Source organism: Thamnophis sirtalis, unplaced genomic scaffold, assembly GCF_051295495.1.
Source record: "Thamnophis sirtalis isolate CommonGarterSnake01/CBP01778 unplaced genomic scaffold, rThaSir2_p1.2 scaffold_2, whole genome shotgun sequence".
NCBI classification, from domain to species: Eukaryota; Metazoa; Chordata; class Lepidosauria; order Squamata; family Natricidae; genus Thamnophis; species Thamnophis sirtalis.
Genome location: NW_028261382.1, coordinates 160,802,747 through 160,818,372, shown reverse-complemented (window position 1 = coordinate 160,818,372; position 15,626 = coordinate 160,802,747). Strand labels below are relative to the sequence as shown.

Here is a 15,626-nt window from a genome sequence, read left to right as displayed (position 1 = left end):
CAGTCAGCTGAAGTGGCCTGCAGTACTGCACTCTAACCACTGCGCCACCTCGGCTCTTATAGGTTCTTTGCCTTCCAGAATAAATTTTAGATTTTAAAATAATTTAAAAAGCCTATCTATATGTCATGAGAATATATTGTTTTAGAAGTTGGAACTAGAAAAAAAATAGGAACCATTTTTATGGATTTTCGTAAAAACTGTCTTTGGGAAGGGTTAAACTTGCTATTACTTAAAACAGGCCTATCACTTGCTGTAACATTCTTTGTTCTCCAGCTGGTCTGTATATGAAATCTACACTTGGGATAACTTTGCCATCATCATTGTGAGCTGTCCATGGTACTGATCTTTCATTTGCCTTCTCTGAAAGGGACTGTGATTGAAGCATCTGAAGCAACTGTTGTACGGAATGTGTATGAGTAACATCCTTTTGATACTACAAAGAGATTAGATTTTTGGGTTCCGGGTATATCTATAGCATCTATACTTTTATGAATGTATGTACTCAAATGGGACAAGGTATATAAAGTCTCTCCAAGAATGACTTTAAGAATGGCATAATGTAATATTACATTTGTATATGTTCATTTAAGAACAGACCTCTATTCTCTTTAAAAGCAGAGAACATATCTACATCTATATCTATTTATATCTACATCTACATCCATCCATCCATTTCTCTCTCCCTCTCCATTTATATCTTTATATCTTATTATCTTATTTATATCTTTATATCTTATTTATAAGAGCCGAGGTGGCGCAGTGGTTAAATGCAGCACTGCAGGCTACTTCAGCTGACTGCAGTTCAGCAGTTTGGCTGTTCAAATCCCACCAGGCTCAAGGTTGACTCAGCCTTCCATCCTTCCGAGGTGGGTAAAATGAGGACCCGGATTGTTGTTGGGGGCAATATGCTGACTCTGTAAACCGCTTAGAGAGGGCTGAAAGCCCTATGAAGCGGTATATAAGCCTAACTATTGCTATATGCTATATGCTATATGCTATATGTATATGTATATGTATGTATATGTATATGTATATGTATATGTATATGTATATGTATATGTATATGTATATGTATATGTATATGTATATGTATATGTATATGTATATGTATATGTATATGTATATGTATATGTATATGTATATGTATATATCTGCATCTATCTAATAATCAGAGACTCACCAATAAAGTTTCTGAACTAAGGTTCTTTTTTTGTCAATCAGTTAGAAAAATAGTCAATATTACTGGAATTTCAAAAAGGCTTAAATCTTTTTTAAACATGACAATGAAAATAGGACATGATATTTGCCCTCATATGCTCTTGGTAGATCTGACTTCATCCCAGTTCTGAAGCTGATGCTAGAAAGAACCTGCCTATGACTTGAGGTTCTCCTAAATTGCAACAGATGGAGCCTAGGTTCTTTACTTTTCCCTACTGCTTAGAGGGACAAGTGAGCATTTTTACCTTGCTTTGGCTGGTCTGCCAATTACAATCCTACTCACTCAGTACTGAATCTCCAAAAGAGACTCAAGCATTCATTATGTCACAATTATATTATTTATTTAAATTTATTATGACCCACCACCATCACTTTAGAAGACTTTGGACAATTTACAATATCTGAATATATAATTAAGATCAGTTAAAAAAACCCACATGAAATAAGGCATTCCAGCCCCAATTAAAAACAACCATATCAATAAAAACATGAAAGTGCTCCAGAGGCACCTTGAAGAACGTGCTCTAATTGGACTGACCTTGGAAATTATTTAAATGATGCAGTTGGTGCTAGGTGGTGCAATAAGGAGACTGCTTAGAGAGACAAGTGAGCTTTGTTGCATTAGACTAGCACTTTGGACATTGCACTGGCTGGTGATAAGCTTCTGGGTCCAATTTAAGAAACTGGTTTTATCTCACTTACTAGACTATTTTTCCAACAGGTTTAAGCTCATGATGTTCATTTACCCTAAGAAGAAGATACTGAGGCTTTGCATTTTTCATGAGATGGAAGGTTTAGAGCTTGGAACTGTCCCAATTTGGTCATAGATTCCTAATTATGGAACATCTTCTACCTAAGGTACTGGGAACCCACATCTCATTTACCTTTTAAAAGATCATTAAAAGGATTTAGTTGGGGTTGGACTGTTGTAACATTTTTTGAGAATTGTTCTGATTATTTATTTATTTTAAAAAATAAATGTAATACAAAGTGTGCCAAGTCTGTGCCAAGGAATGTGGGTGGTGTATAAATCTTTCTATGTGTCAGTAAATCTATAACCCTCCAATGTCATTTGCATTTACTCCTAGTAACACCCATTGTATTGAACCTATTTGGCATAAAGTTATAGATTGTGCTGAAAAATGGATTAAAACTCCAATAGACTCACTATTAAAATATCTTTATAGTTGATCCCTTGTCCTTTTGCTTAAAACCTATGTGCTATAGAAAAGTGGGAAAAAAGAAGGCAGTCAAGCCAGAAACTAATATAAGAAAGAGAACATATAGTAAGCCACTTTCTGGTTTTACTCTTCTTTACCATTTTACAGATTAAACCTCTCCCCACTTCCTTACCTGGCTTCCTATGTTTCTTGTTTACTGTGTTTCTAGGCTAATCAATCAATATCAGTCAGAATAGAGGTGGAAAGAATATTGGAGGTCTTGTAGTCCAATCCCCTGCTCAAGCAGCAGACCCTATATCATTTCAGATAGATAGCTATCCAGTCTTTTCTTAAAAACCTCCAGTGATGAAGAACCTACAACTTCTGAAGGCAAGCTGTTCCACAGGTTAATTGTCCTCACTGTTAAGAAGTTTCTAGGTTGCTTATTTTGATTAGTTTCCATTCGTTGTTTCTTGTCTTGCCTTCTGATGCTTTGGATCAAAAGTTATTCCCCTTGTTTGTGGCAGCCCACAAATACTGGAATACTGATATCATGTCATTCCCCAGGCCTTCTTTTCTCTAGACTGGCCATAACCAATTCCTGCACTTTTTCCAAAGCCTCAACATCTTTTTTTGTAATGTGACGATGAAAACTGGATGCAGTATTCCAGGTATAGTCTTACTAAGGACTTATAAGGCAGTACTAATGCTTCACATGATATTGATTCTATATCTCTGTTTATACAACCAATGATTATATTAGCTTTTTTTGGCGGCTGCTGCACACTGCTTATTCATGTTTAAGTGATCATCCACTAGGACTCCGAGGTCCCTTTCACAGTTACTATTTTTGAGTCAGGCTTTGTCTAATCTGTACTTGTACCTTTGGGTTTTCCTGCCTAGATATAAAATCTTGCTTTTTTCCCCACATTAAATTTTATGTTATTGGATAGGACCCATTGTTCAAGTCTTGTTAAGGATTAGGGGGTAGAATGTTAATACTGGTATTTCTTATTACATACATCATTATCCATCTGTAATTCTATATGCCTAGGCTTCTTGACCGGAACACAAAATCAAGGATAGATACCTTAATATTTTCATTTTCCATTACATGGGACTTAATTAAAATGACAAGGGATGCGGCGGCTCAGTGGCTAAGACGCTGAGCTTGTCAATCAGAAGGTTGGCAGTTTAGCGGTTTGAATCCCTAGCGCCGCATAATAGAGTGAGCTCCTGCTACTTGTCCCAGTTTCTGCCATCCTAGCAGTTTGAAAGCACGTTAAAAATGCAAGTAGAAAAATAGGGACCACTTTGGTGGGGAGGTAACAGCTCTCCGTGCGCCTTCGGTGTTGAGTCATGCTAGCCACATGACCACAGAGACGTCTTTGGACAGCATTGGCTCTTCAGCTTAGAAACGGAGATGAGCACTGCCCTTAGACCCAGAAACGACTAGCACACATGTGTGGGATAATCTTTACCTTTACCTAATTAAAATGAAAGATGCCAGGGAGGTTGCAAACTACTGAAGACCAGTTTATATAAACTAGATTACAAACATCCTATAACATTCTTATCTCATAACCAAATCATGAACTTTGTGATATAACCATAAGAATGTTACCATGGTTTTAATCTGAAATTTGTTTTGAAAAGAATTCCTTTCCTGTTAAAGCGGAGGATAATGGTTTAAAAATGCAGAAGAAACATTATGTATAGCATTCTAGATTAATCTTTCCTGCAGTGCTTAAGCACACAGACCATAGCAAATGCCATGTTTATTTTTAATTGTTATTTATTTTATACAGGAGTTGCTGCAAAGACTGTTCCCTACTGAGATTAATTTACATATAATACTGTCAAAAAATAAACCTGATTAGGTCTTTTTTTTAAAAAATGAAGTTCTTATTGGTGCTTTCAGGTATAAATGAGCAAAAGAATACACAGCATTGTTCCCAATTTGCAATTCATTAAATAAGTCTCTGAAAATGTTTTGTCATGACCTTGGGCTGTGTAAAAGCGGCAAAGATTAATCTCTTAGACAAGAGGGGAAAGACCTAAATATGTTCAGTTAGGCTTAGCCAAAATGATTTAAAGCTCCCTTAATGCCCTTGAACAAGTTACTTAACCTCTACACCTGCAAACTAACAAACGTGCACTTACAGAATTCTCAAACAATTTTAAAAAAAACATATTTCATGCTTAGATAAGACTCATGACTTGACAGTTTTTCCTATAATAATAAAACATGAGAATCATCCTTATAGCTTCCTTATTTTCATCCAATCTACTGTACAATTGAAGAAAAGCATATAGTTAGATAGATAGATGATAGATAGATAGATAGATAGATAGATAGATAGATAGATAGATAGATAGATACACTATATTGCCAAAAGTATTTGCTCACCTTACTCGCAAATGAACTAACTGTAAGTGACATCCCATTCCTAATCCTTAGGGTTGAATATGACGTCGGTCCACCCTTTGCAGCTACTGTAGATATGGATATATGGATACACACATACACAAACACACACACACACACACACACATCCATATAGTAGAACATATTAAGTAGAACATATTAAGCAGGACACATTCCAACACTGAAAACTAAAAATTTGGAACTAACTTGGAACTGATTAAGATCAGGAGCACTGAAAAAAACAACAGAAGGCTTTATTTTGGCAGCTCAAGAACAAGCCTTAGCCACAAACTACATGAAGGCAAAAATTCAACATGTTACCACCAACAGCAAATGTTGCCTCTGTAATGAGAAAGATGAGACAGTCGACCACTTGAGTGGGTGCAGCAAAATTTCACAAACTGACTACCTACAATGCCATGACTGCATTGCTAAGATCATTCACTGGAAATTGTGCCAAAAGTTTGGATCTGAGTACAGCAAAAACCACTGGGAACATCAGAAGGTTTTAGAGAACGAGAAAGTCAAGATCTTGTGGGACTTCAGAATCCAGACCTACAGGCACTTGGCCCACAACACACCTGACATAACAATAGTTGAAAATAAAAAAGTTTGGTTCATTGACATTGCAATACCTGGAGATGCACAAATTGAAGATAAACAGCAAGAAAAAATCACAAAGTACCGGAACTTGCAAATTGAAGTTGAGCGACTATGGAAAAAGAAATTGTGTGTTGTCCCGATTGTAATTGGAGCAATACCCAAAGGGCTACCTCACTATTTGGAAATTTTAAATTTATCAGACTTGAACATTCTGATTCTACAAAAACCACCCTACATGAACAGCTTATATCATCTGACGTTACCTTAACAGTTCCTAGGTCCTGGGTTAGGACTGGAGCTGTTGAGCTACCAACTAGCCCCAAAGGCTGTGAATTTCACCAAAGATTAACCATGCACTTTCACCTCTTCTCTTCATCATCGCAATGATCCCACTATCAGTAATCTTAAAAAAAATGAAATTTGGCTACCAAACAGCCAAAGAAGCTGAAATTTTTTTGCATTTAATATATATGGATGATTTGAAACTCTATGGAAAGTCAGAAATAGAAATCCAATCATTGACAAACACAGTCCGAGTATTCAGCATCGATATTTCAATGCAGTTTGGCATGGAAAAATGCGCCACTGTATCCATAAAAAGGGGCAAAATCACTGCATGTGAGGGAATTGAAATGCTCAATGGCCAACTAATTAAATGCAACGAAAATGAAGCCTACAAATACTTAGGCATTCTGCAGTTGGATAACATCAAGCATGGAGAAGTAAAAACTATTGTCAGGAGAGAGTACACCAACAGAGTTAGAAAAATTTTGAAATCTAAATTGAAATACAATCAAGGCCATAAATACCTGGGCAATACCAATTATAAGATACACAGCTGGTATAGTTAACTGGACACAAGCTGATTTGGACATTTTGGACCGAAAAACCAGGAAACTAATGACAATGCACTACAGTTTACATCCACGTGGTGATACTGATAGACTCTACCTGCCCCGAAAATCAGGTGGCAGAGGATTATTACAAGTGAAGCAAACAGTTGAAGAAGAAAATCATGCACTGGCTGATTATTTAAAAGAAAGTCAAGAACATCTATTAATCGAAGTAAAGAACAAAAATCTACCGAAGGCCCAACAGATGAAACAAGAATACAGAAAAGATGAGATAAAATCAAGAATGGAGAGTTGGCAGAACAAAGCACTGCATGGCCAATTTCTGGAAAAAATAAAAGATAGAGTGGACAGTGAACAAACTTGGTTATGGTTAACAACAGGTACATTAAAGAAAGAAACAGAGTCACTAATCCTGGCTGCGCAAGAACAAGCTATCCGCACAAATGCCATTAAGGCCAAAATTGAAAAATCCTCTGATGATGCCAAATGCAGACTTTGCAAAGAAGCTGATGAAACTGTTGATCACATTCTCAGCTGCTGTAAAAAAATCGCGCAGACTGATTATAAATTGCGGCACAATTCAGTAGCGCAAATGATCCATTGGAATTTGTGCAAAAATTATAATATTAAAACAGCAACAAACTGGTGGGAACATCAGCCTGAAAAAGTCACCGAAAATCAGATGATCAAGATCTTGTGGGATTTCTGTATACAAATGGACAAAATACTGGCGCATAATACACCAGACATCACACTGGTTGAGAAAAATAAGGTCACAATCATAGACATCGCAATACCAGGTGATAGCAGGGTCGCCGAGAAGGAACATGAAAAAATCGTAAAATACCAGGACTTAAAAATCGAAATTCAATGACTGTAGCACAAACCAGCAGTGGTAATTCCAGTGGTAATCGGCACACTGGGTGCTATTCCAAAAGGACTGGAATTACATTTAAAACAGTTAAAAATTGACAAAATCACCATCAGTCAAATGCAAAAAGTCACACTGCTTGGATCTGCACGCATATTACGAAAATATGTTACAATGTCCTAGGCCCCTGGGTGGGGCCCAACTAGTAATCAATTCCAAATCCAGCGAAACAACTGGCCGCTGTGATACAATTGTATAATAATAATAATCTGGGTGACTTTGAGTCAGTCACTCTCTCTTGGCCCAGCTCGCCTCACAGGGTTATTGCAGAGAAAATAGGAAGAGGAAGGTGTGTTGGATATGTTTGCTGCCTTGGGTTATTGGTAAAAATAATAAAGATGGATACAAATAAATAAAGACAGCATCAATGAATTGAAATGGACACTTCCAGTTAAATGTCATGCTCTTTTCTATTCAAGACATAAAAACAAAGAAAATAAGCATTTCTATCTTAGTCAGGAAAGATGGCAATTGAGAATAATGTGGTCAGTGATGAAATAATATTACTCGGACTTCACAAACAACCTCATAATATTTATTTTATTAAATTTATAGGCCACTTAATTCCATTATGAAGTTAATGTTCCAACCACTTATAAAGAAGAAGAGATTTATAGTTTTATGGTCAAATTCAAACTAAAACCAAAAAATCCATGTAAGCAGGATGTGTTGCTTGTGGTTGGAGACTGGAACCCCAAAGCTGGAAATGTTAACTATGAAAATGTAGCCGGACAGTGTAGCCTAGGAAACAGAAATGAAGCAGAAAAACAACTTATAATTTTCCGTCAATCCAATTATTTCTTCATTGCTAACACAGTCTTCAGACTAACAAAATGATGCCTATATTCATAGACATTACTCAGCTGGAGTACAGAGAAATCAGACTGACTATATTATTAGTAGAAGGGGATGAAAGAGCTCAGTTACAACAACAAAGACAGGGACTGATTGTGGAACAGATCACAAGCTGCTCATCTGCAAGTAACAATTCAAGCACTGGAGAAGAACCAAGCTGAGTAGTTTTCATGATAGGGAACCTCCCATTCTCATACTTATCTACAATTTACAGGAGAACATCAACAATCACTTGAAGTCCTGAACATGATTGATAGGCAAATTGTTATGGATGAATGTAAAAAGGAAGTGCTAAAGATTAAGAAACAGAAGAAAGCAAACTGGGTTGTCAGAACACAGAGCAGAAATTGCCAAAAGAAAAGAAAAGCCTCAGCCAAAGATCTTAGGAAGCAATTTATCAATGTGTTTCAGGAATCTGCTGGAAGAGACAAAAAGCAATATTCAACAGCATCTCTGTTGTGTTAAAACATCAAAGATGGAAACAGATACGGAAAAACAAGGATATCCAAACTGCAGAAGGGCTCCAGTTTCAAACTGGTATGCTGATAAATATGATTGAACCTATAGTAACTGATTCAAAGAAGAGCAAAGATGAAAGGCATTTATTCAAACTCTGTTCAGTAGAGATATCCTTGTATGTCCAATTACACTTGGCAAATCTGTTCTGTTGTTCTGTTGTTCTGTTGTGTTCTATTCTGTTCTATTCTGTCCTGTCCTATCCTATCCTATCCTATCCTATCCTATCCTATCCTATCCTATCCTCTCCTCTCCTCTCCTCTCCTCTCCTCTCCTCTTCTCTCCTCTCCTCTCCTAATCAGCAGATTTCAGGAATTGATTGAATATATAAAGAAATATGACAAGTAATAGAAGAGGATGAAGTGAAAGGTCTAACCAAAATATACCAGCAAATCTAGGAGAATGTCACAGAGGTTGACAGATTGGAAAAAGTCAAATTGCATACTAATATCAAAGAAAAGAGATTTAACCAATTGCACAATATCCTTCAACATTAAAGGTAGCAAATATTGCTTAGAATCACCCAACACACAGATTATACTTGGACATGGAAAGGAGATGTCAGATCATTTACATCAGGTATGTCAAACTCACATTGTTACTGCAGCATCATGTGATGTATCAGGATTTTTTCTCCCTTCGCTAGGCATGGGCATGGCCAGTGGGTGACACATCCGGCCCACAGGTTGGGAGTTTGACAGCCCTGATTTACATGAGCAATTGATAAAAAAGCTTAACTATGTTGCTTTACCTATTTGGTCAGAAAAAGTATATTTCTTGCTGTTTAACTGGTTGGAGTTTTATCATCTATGATGTATTTTTGCATAGTCTTCTTAGCTGATTTTGGGGCCAAAGTTAAAAAAAAACCACTTCCAACTTTTGTGTGCTACAATAAACCAGCATGTGAAATCTATAAGCAATTAAGGTTGCATAGTTTTGTGGAAATATTACTGTGATGAAATTATCATTGATTTGGAATGGAACACTTATTTCATACCTTTTAATTAAAAAAAAGATGGCCAGAAGGATTCCCTTTCTAATTTTTCTAAATGCATAGATTTCCTAATCAGTTTTTACAGTTGTGCATTGTTAATTTGAGCTGCTTTTAGATAAACAAAGAGAAATTTACATTTTCCTATGTGGTGCCTCTATCTCCTATTCCCTCCCCACAGGCTAAACTTTAGGAAACATCTGCTCTGCTTATTTAAACTATCAAAGGTACAAAATCCATATATTCCCTCTTTTCCTTTTTCCATTTTCAAATTAGATGTTTCTTACACAGGCTGCATAGTGCTCTAATGCAGTTAAACGGACTATGTTGTGTTGAACTGTTGCTATCGCAGAAGGTTGAACAGTGAAGTTTTTCTGCAATGCAATTTCTAATTTCATATGCAATAACAAAATAGAGTTGTACTACTTGATGTATGAAATCCAAAGTTGAACTAGGAGCTATCATACATTTTTATCATATATTTTTTCAAATATTTTAATTTGAAGTCAAATATACAGATACAAAAACTGACCTCATAGTTAATACGTTGTCCTGCTGCCAATTACCTCCAATAGACCGATTAGATCCCACAGATTAGGCCTCCTCCGAATTCCATCCGCCGGCCAATGCTGACTGGCGACTACCCGGAGGAGAGCCTTCTCTGTGGCTGCTCCGACCCTCTGGAACGAGCTCCCCGTGGAGATTCGAACCCTCACCACCCTCCAGGCCTTCCGCAAAGCCCTTAAAACCTGGCTGTTCTGACAGGCCTGGGGCTAAAGAGCTGTTGCCCCCCGCCTCGAATGGTATGACTGTTGTGTGTTTTTAAATTATGTATTGTTATGTTTCGTCTTTTTTATTTCCTGTTTGTACCCCCCTTCCCTGATTTGAATTGTGAGCTGCCCTGAGTCCCCTTCGGGGAAAAGGGCGGCATATAAATGTAATAAAATCCAAATCCAAATCAATCCTGGTCTCTGAACGCAGGAAGAATTGTAAATAAGTTCCCTGGAAAATGTTATTAATAGTAGAAAAAGCACCTGAAACTTTTTTTTTATATTTTCTTTATTAATTTTGTTTTTAAAACCTCAAAAAATATGTGGCTCTTGGAAAATTATTGACTCTAGTGTCTAAGCTAAAGAAAGCAAAGATCGATTCCAGTTAAAGCATTAAAGGAGTTTAAAATATTTAGGCTTTTTCAAGGATGACTTGGAAGAACCCTTACTATCAAGTGACTTTTTATTTTTTTTATTTTTTTGGGACAAATGATGAGGTTGGATGTCCGATACAATTATTATTCTTGTTGGTCTGCCTACAAACGCTAAATCAATGCTGGCAGTAAAATTCCATTAGTAATAAGCTTATCTCTGAATCTTTAGTTTTTCTGGAGTTGCATTTGCTCAGGTCATCTCTAAAGCAGCATCACATTAGGTTTAGTATTACTTTAAAGGTGTCACTGAAGCCACATTCCCTGCTTTGGAAAATGCAATGTAAATAAAACCAATAGTGCCCATATGTACATAAGAGTTACAATTTCTATACTAAATTGTGACCTCTTCCTTGTTCTTGCTCAGTACCAATGTCTAATCTTTTATTTTTCCTCCTCCTCCTCCTCCTCCTCCTCCTCCTCCTCCTCCTCCTCCTCCTCCTCCTCCTCCTCCTCCTCCTCCTCCATCATCATTATCACGACAAGTTAGATACCTATTTTTCATTTACACCTTCCTGATTTCTTTTAAGAGAATAAATCTCAGCCAATTTATTACTGTGCCATAAAGTAATCTCATGGGTTTTGTAGACTCCAAGTATTTACGATGGAGAGGAACAGAATCAGATGTATTGGATATATATATGATACACATAAGGATTAGTATTATTGAGCTAGGAGAGAAAGGATGTGCAATCTTAAAAGAAGGCTAATCTGGTACATCTAAAATTGCTGTTTGTTTTAATTTCATGCTTGACCACTTGGGATTATACATCATGTCCTCTCAGATCAATCAAATAGATTCCATTGTGTAAAATGATATGAAAAATATTTTATGAAATTGCAAACCTTTGTGTTATTGGATCCAAGGAGGTCTATGTAGCTTTTATCAAATAAAGCAAGGACTTGATTGGAGTTGGATATATAACGGACAAGGCTGTGTTTCAACAGTATGTTAAAAGCTGTTTCTGCAGTATCATTAAAGTCTTTGTAAATGATTCAGTTTGTCACATCACTTTTCTACCTGTGATGGGAACAGTGTAACATAATTACAAGATCTAGTAACAACTATAGGCACAAACTTGAAAATATCACAGATAAGAAAGAACTAAAATAATATTTTGCTAAGGATGGGGCTCTGGAAATAACTTCAGATGTTGTTTGGCATATAAATATAACTGCTGTTAACAGATTATTTGTCAAATAGTTGTGACCTCATTGTTTGACTGATTTGCTTACCTTGCTGTATTACTGTTGCCAATCCCACTCTTTCTTGCTTGCTTGAATTCAGTACAGTATTGTGAAATAACTTAGGCAGTGAGTTCTAATTCAGGATCCTGGATTTTCTGAAAATATTGTTAGCACTGGATAAGGAAAAAAAATTAAGCGGATGAGTGATAACTACCTAAAATATTGAATTCCCTTTGAGGTTACAAGTCGATGACCCCTGGTGACTGGAGACTAATATGTTATACTTGCAAGCAATTTAGGTCCCCTTTTGAAATTTGGATTTCTCTTCCAGATAACGGACTTCTAGTAGGTTATGACAATTTTTATAGCAACTAATATCTATATCAACATTTTACTGTATGTATGTATGTATGTATGCATGCATGCATGTATGTATGTAATGTAATGTAATGTAATGTATTGTAATGTAATGTAATGTAATGTAATGTAATGTAATGTAATGTAATGTAATGTATACATATATACAGGAGGCACGATGGTGCAGTGGTTGGAATACAGTATTGCAGGCTAACTCACTGCTCACTGCCAGGAGTTCGATTCTCACTAGCTCAAGATTGATTCAGCTATTATTATAGGAAAGTTAGTGAAAAATTAATTATTTTATTTTTGCTTTATTGTTTCTTTTCCAGGTGAAATTCATTATTCTCTTAAGGTTCAGGTGATAATATTTGCCAAAAGAACCATAGCCATCTGAATTTAATCATTTACCTTGCTAAGCAACCTTTAAACTTCATACCAATAGATTAAATTCTTATATTTTGCAGGTAAACGTCTCTTCAGTATAAAATCTCCAATAGACTGAGTAAAAATACTGTGGATGCTCAATGGCAATGGATTTTTAGGTCTTCACCTATTGAATTTCTGTCTTAGGTAGGTAATTTCTTGATCCATAAAATAACATAGGGATGTCTGTACATAAGTCAAAGTAATAGCTCTCTAGAATGTCACAGCATATTTTTCGACCTCACAAACTACAATTCAACTAAAACATGCTCTTCTGGTATATTTGGACAGTAGATGAAAGTCAGCAGATACAAGTGATAAATTGTAGCTTCCTGCTTGCCCATTGTCTCTTTTATCCTACTCCTGCGCTATCAGCTCAAACCTGTCTAATAGTAGTGATATAAGCTTTATGAAAAGACTAATTCAGAATTCTCTGAATCCATTTCCATCAGTTTTATACTATGCAATGGATCTAGAAATTGCTTCCTCACTCTGATTATTTGAAACATAAAAATTACAGAGGTAAATCCAACTACTTCTTCTATAATTGTCCATAGTTTTCAAGACACATTTAGCCATAGTATGGAAATAGATAAGAACAGATCGCACCAATTTCAGAAGATGACATCCAAAGATTTAAATCACAATGCAATTATTATTGTTGTCCACAGAATGTATTGCCTATAGGCTATATTCTTAAGCAATGTCATAAAACAATTAAATTCCAAAACCTGAACATGTGATTTATTTATCAAACATGGTCAATTTAAGGCAGAAAACAGTTGAATGGTTTTGAGATCAATTAGAAATTATATAATGGAGATCAATCAGAGGTGTTCTCATTTTGAATATTGTGATAATTAATTAATGTTGTCATTCTTTTACCTCCTTGATGAGCCATCTTGTACAGGCAAATTATTTTAGCTGGATTATAAATGAAGATGCAGAGCAGAAGAAGTGAAATTGATTTTATTTCATTTTTTGAAGTAGGAGGCCCACTTTTATCAGCTACAAAAAACTTGTCCTTTTATGGCAATAGGACAGTCCCGGGGCAAGGTCTCATCACACAACTATTTCAAGAGAGTGGTATCAAAGAGAGGCACCAATATAGCTTTGCAAAGTTAGCAGACCCATTATTTGTTTCCTCTTTTAAGAAGGGCTAATAATCATATTATATAAGAACACTAAATATTGTATTTTATTGTGTGAAGATTTTGCCAGTCACTTGTGGATTGGTGCATAAAAGTTTTCATGGATCTACATTCTCTGAAGAAAAATGTTTTTAACAATCCAGAATCCCCTTTTTTATGCTTATTTTTATAGAGAATTTATTTTACAAAAATTATAACAGCAATCACTTTTTTTGGTTCTAGTTTTAGATATCTGGAGCCTTTGAGAAAGATAAATTCATGCAACCATATGAAGAAAAGCATGACAAGAGATGGGTCATGCCCCAGGATATAACTTTTATATACTGTTGTTGCTCTCTAGCCCTATCTAGTGGCCAGAGAGACAAATACCAACTATATTGTTTGAAGCTGACCCCCACCTCTTTATCCATCAGCTCACACTCTCCAAACAAGTGCATGTTGGGAAGCCAGACTCCATTTCCTTTACCATTTTCAGAAGGCAGAAGCACAAAGAAGAATCCATCTTAATTTGTGGCACATGGTCATCCAAGGCCGTGAAGACCTGGCTGTCCCAGCAAGCCTGGGGTTGAGTCCCCCCCCCTACTCGAATTTGCTGTGTCTGTTGTGCTTTTAAATTGTTCGTATTGTCCGATTGTTTTTGTCTTACTTTTTGTAATTTCCCCTCCCTTGTTAGGCCGCCCTGACTCCCTTCGGGGAATAGGGCGGCCTACAAATTGAATAAACTCCAAACTCCAAACTCAAACTCCAAACTCCAAGGACCAACCCACACACAGAGGTGAGATTTAGATTGCTTGTATTTATTAATTGTTATGTTTATCAGTAACCCAATACTGCCTATCTTGTATTTGATTCTCATTGTATGTATTCCTGTTTTCCTTAGTTACATCATATCCTGTTCTATCAATAAAGCATCCAGATCTATGCACACATTCTGTTTTATTGGGGGCAATGGTGGGATTCATTTTTTTTTTACTACTGGTTATGTGGGCATGGCTTGGTGGGTGTGGCATGATTTGGTGGGTGTGACTTGGTGGCCATGGCAGGGGAAGGATACTGTAAAATCTCTATTCCCTCCATACTCCAGGGGAAGGTTACTACAAAATCCCTATTTCCTCCCAATCAGCTGGGACTCAGGAGGCAGAGAATAGAAGGGCCAGGGCCAGTCAGAGGCAGTATTTACCAGTTCTCCGAACTACTCAAAATTTTCACTGCTGCTTCCCCAGAACTCGTCAGAACCTGCTGAATACCACCTCTGATTTGGGGAGGGGGGGGGTAGCAGAGGTGGGTTCCTACCAGTTCGCACCAGTTCGGTAGAACCGGTTCATCAAATCTACCGAACCGGTTAGAAGAGGTTCCACCAAAGGACCCAGAAAGCAGGCCACACCTACAGAAGTGGTTCCAAAATTTTTTGAAATCCACCACTGACACACACACACACACACACACACACACACACACACACACACAGAGAGAGAGAGAGAGAGAGAGAGAGACTCACACAGAGAGAGAAAGAGAAAGAGAAAGAAAGGAAGAAGGAAAGAATTAAAAAAAGAAAAAAGGAAAGAAAAAGTGAGGGAGAGATGAAAGAAAAAAAGGAAAAAGGGACAGAGAGACAAAAGGAGGAAAGAGAGAGAGAGAGAGAGAGAGAGAGAGAGAGAAAACACATGGCCAGCAAGCCACTCCCACCAGATCACATGGCTAGCAAGCCACTCCCACAAAGGAGGCCACACCCACAGAGTAGGTTTGA

At 36.8% G+C, this 15,626-nt stretch overlaps 1 long non-coding RNA gene across 1 annotated transcript; it reads left to right on the top strand.

The window, feature by feature from the left end:
• The first annotated feature begins 1,451 nt into the window (after positions 1-1,451).
• Positions 1,452-14,641, top strand: LOC148049251 (uncharacterized). The gene is made up of 3 exons (XR_015695401.1): positions 1,452-2,076; positions 12,770-12,875; positions 14,102-14,641. It is a non-coding gene; the product is annotated as an uncharacterized LOC148049251 (long non-coding RNA).
• Positions 14,642-15,626: the final 985 nt, after the last annotated feature.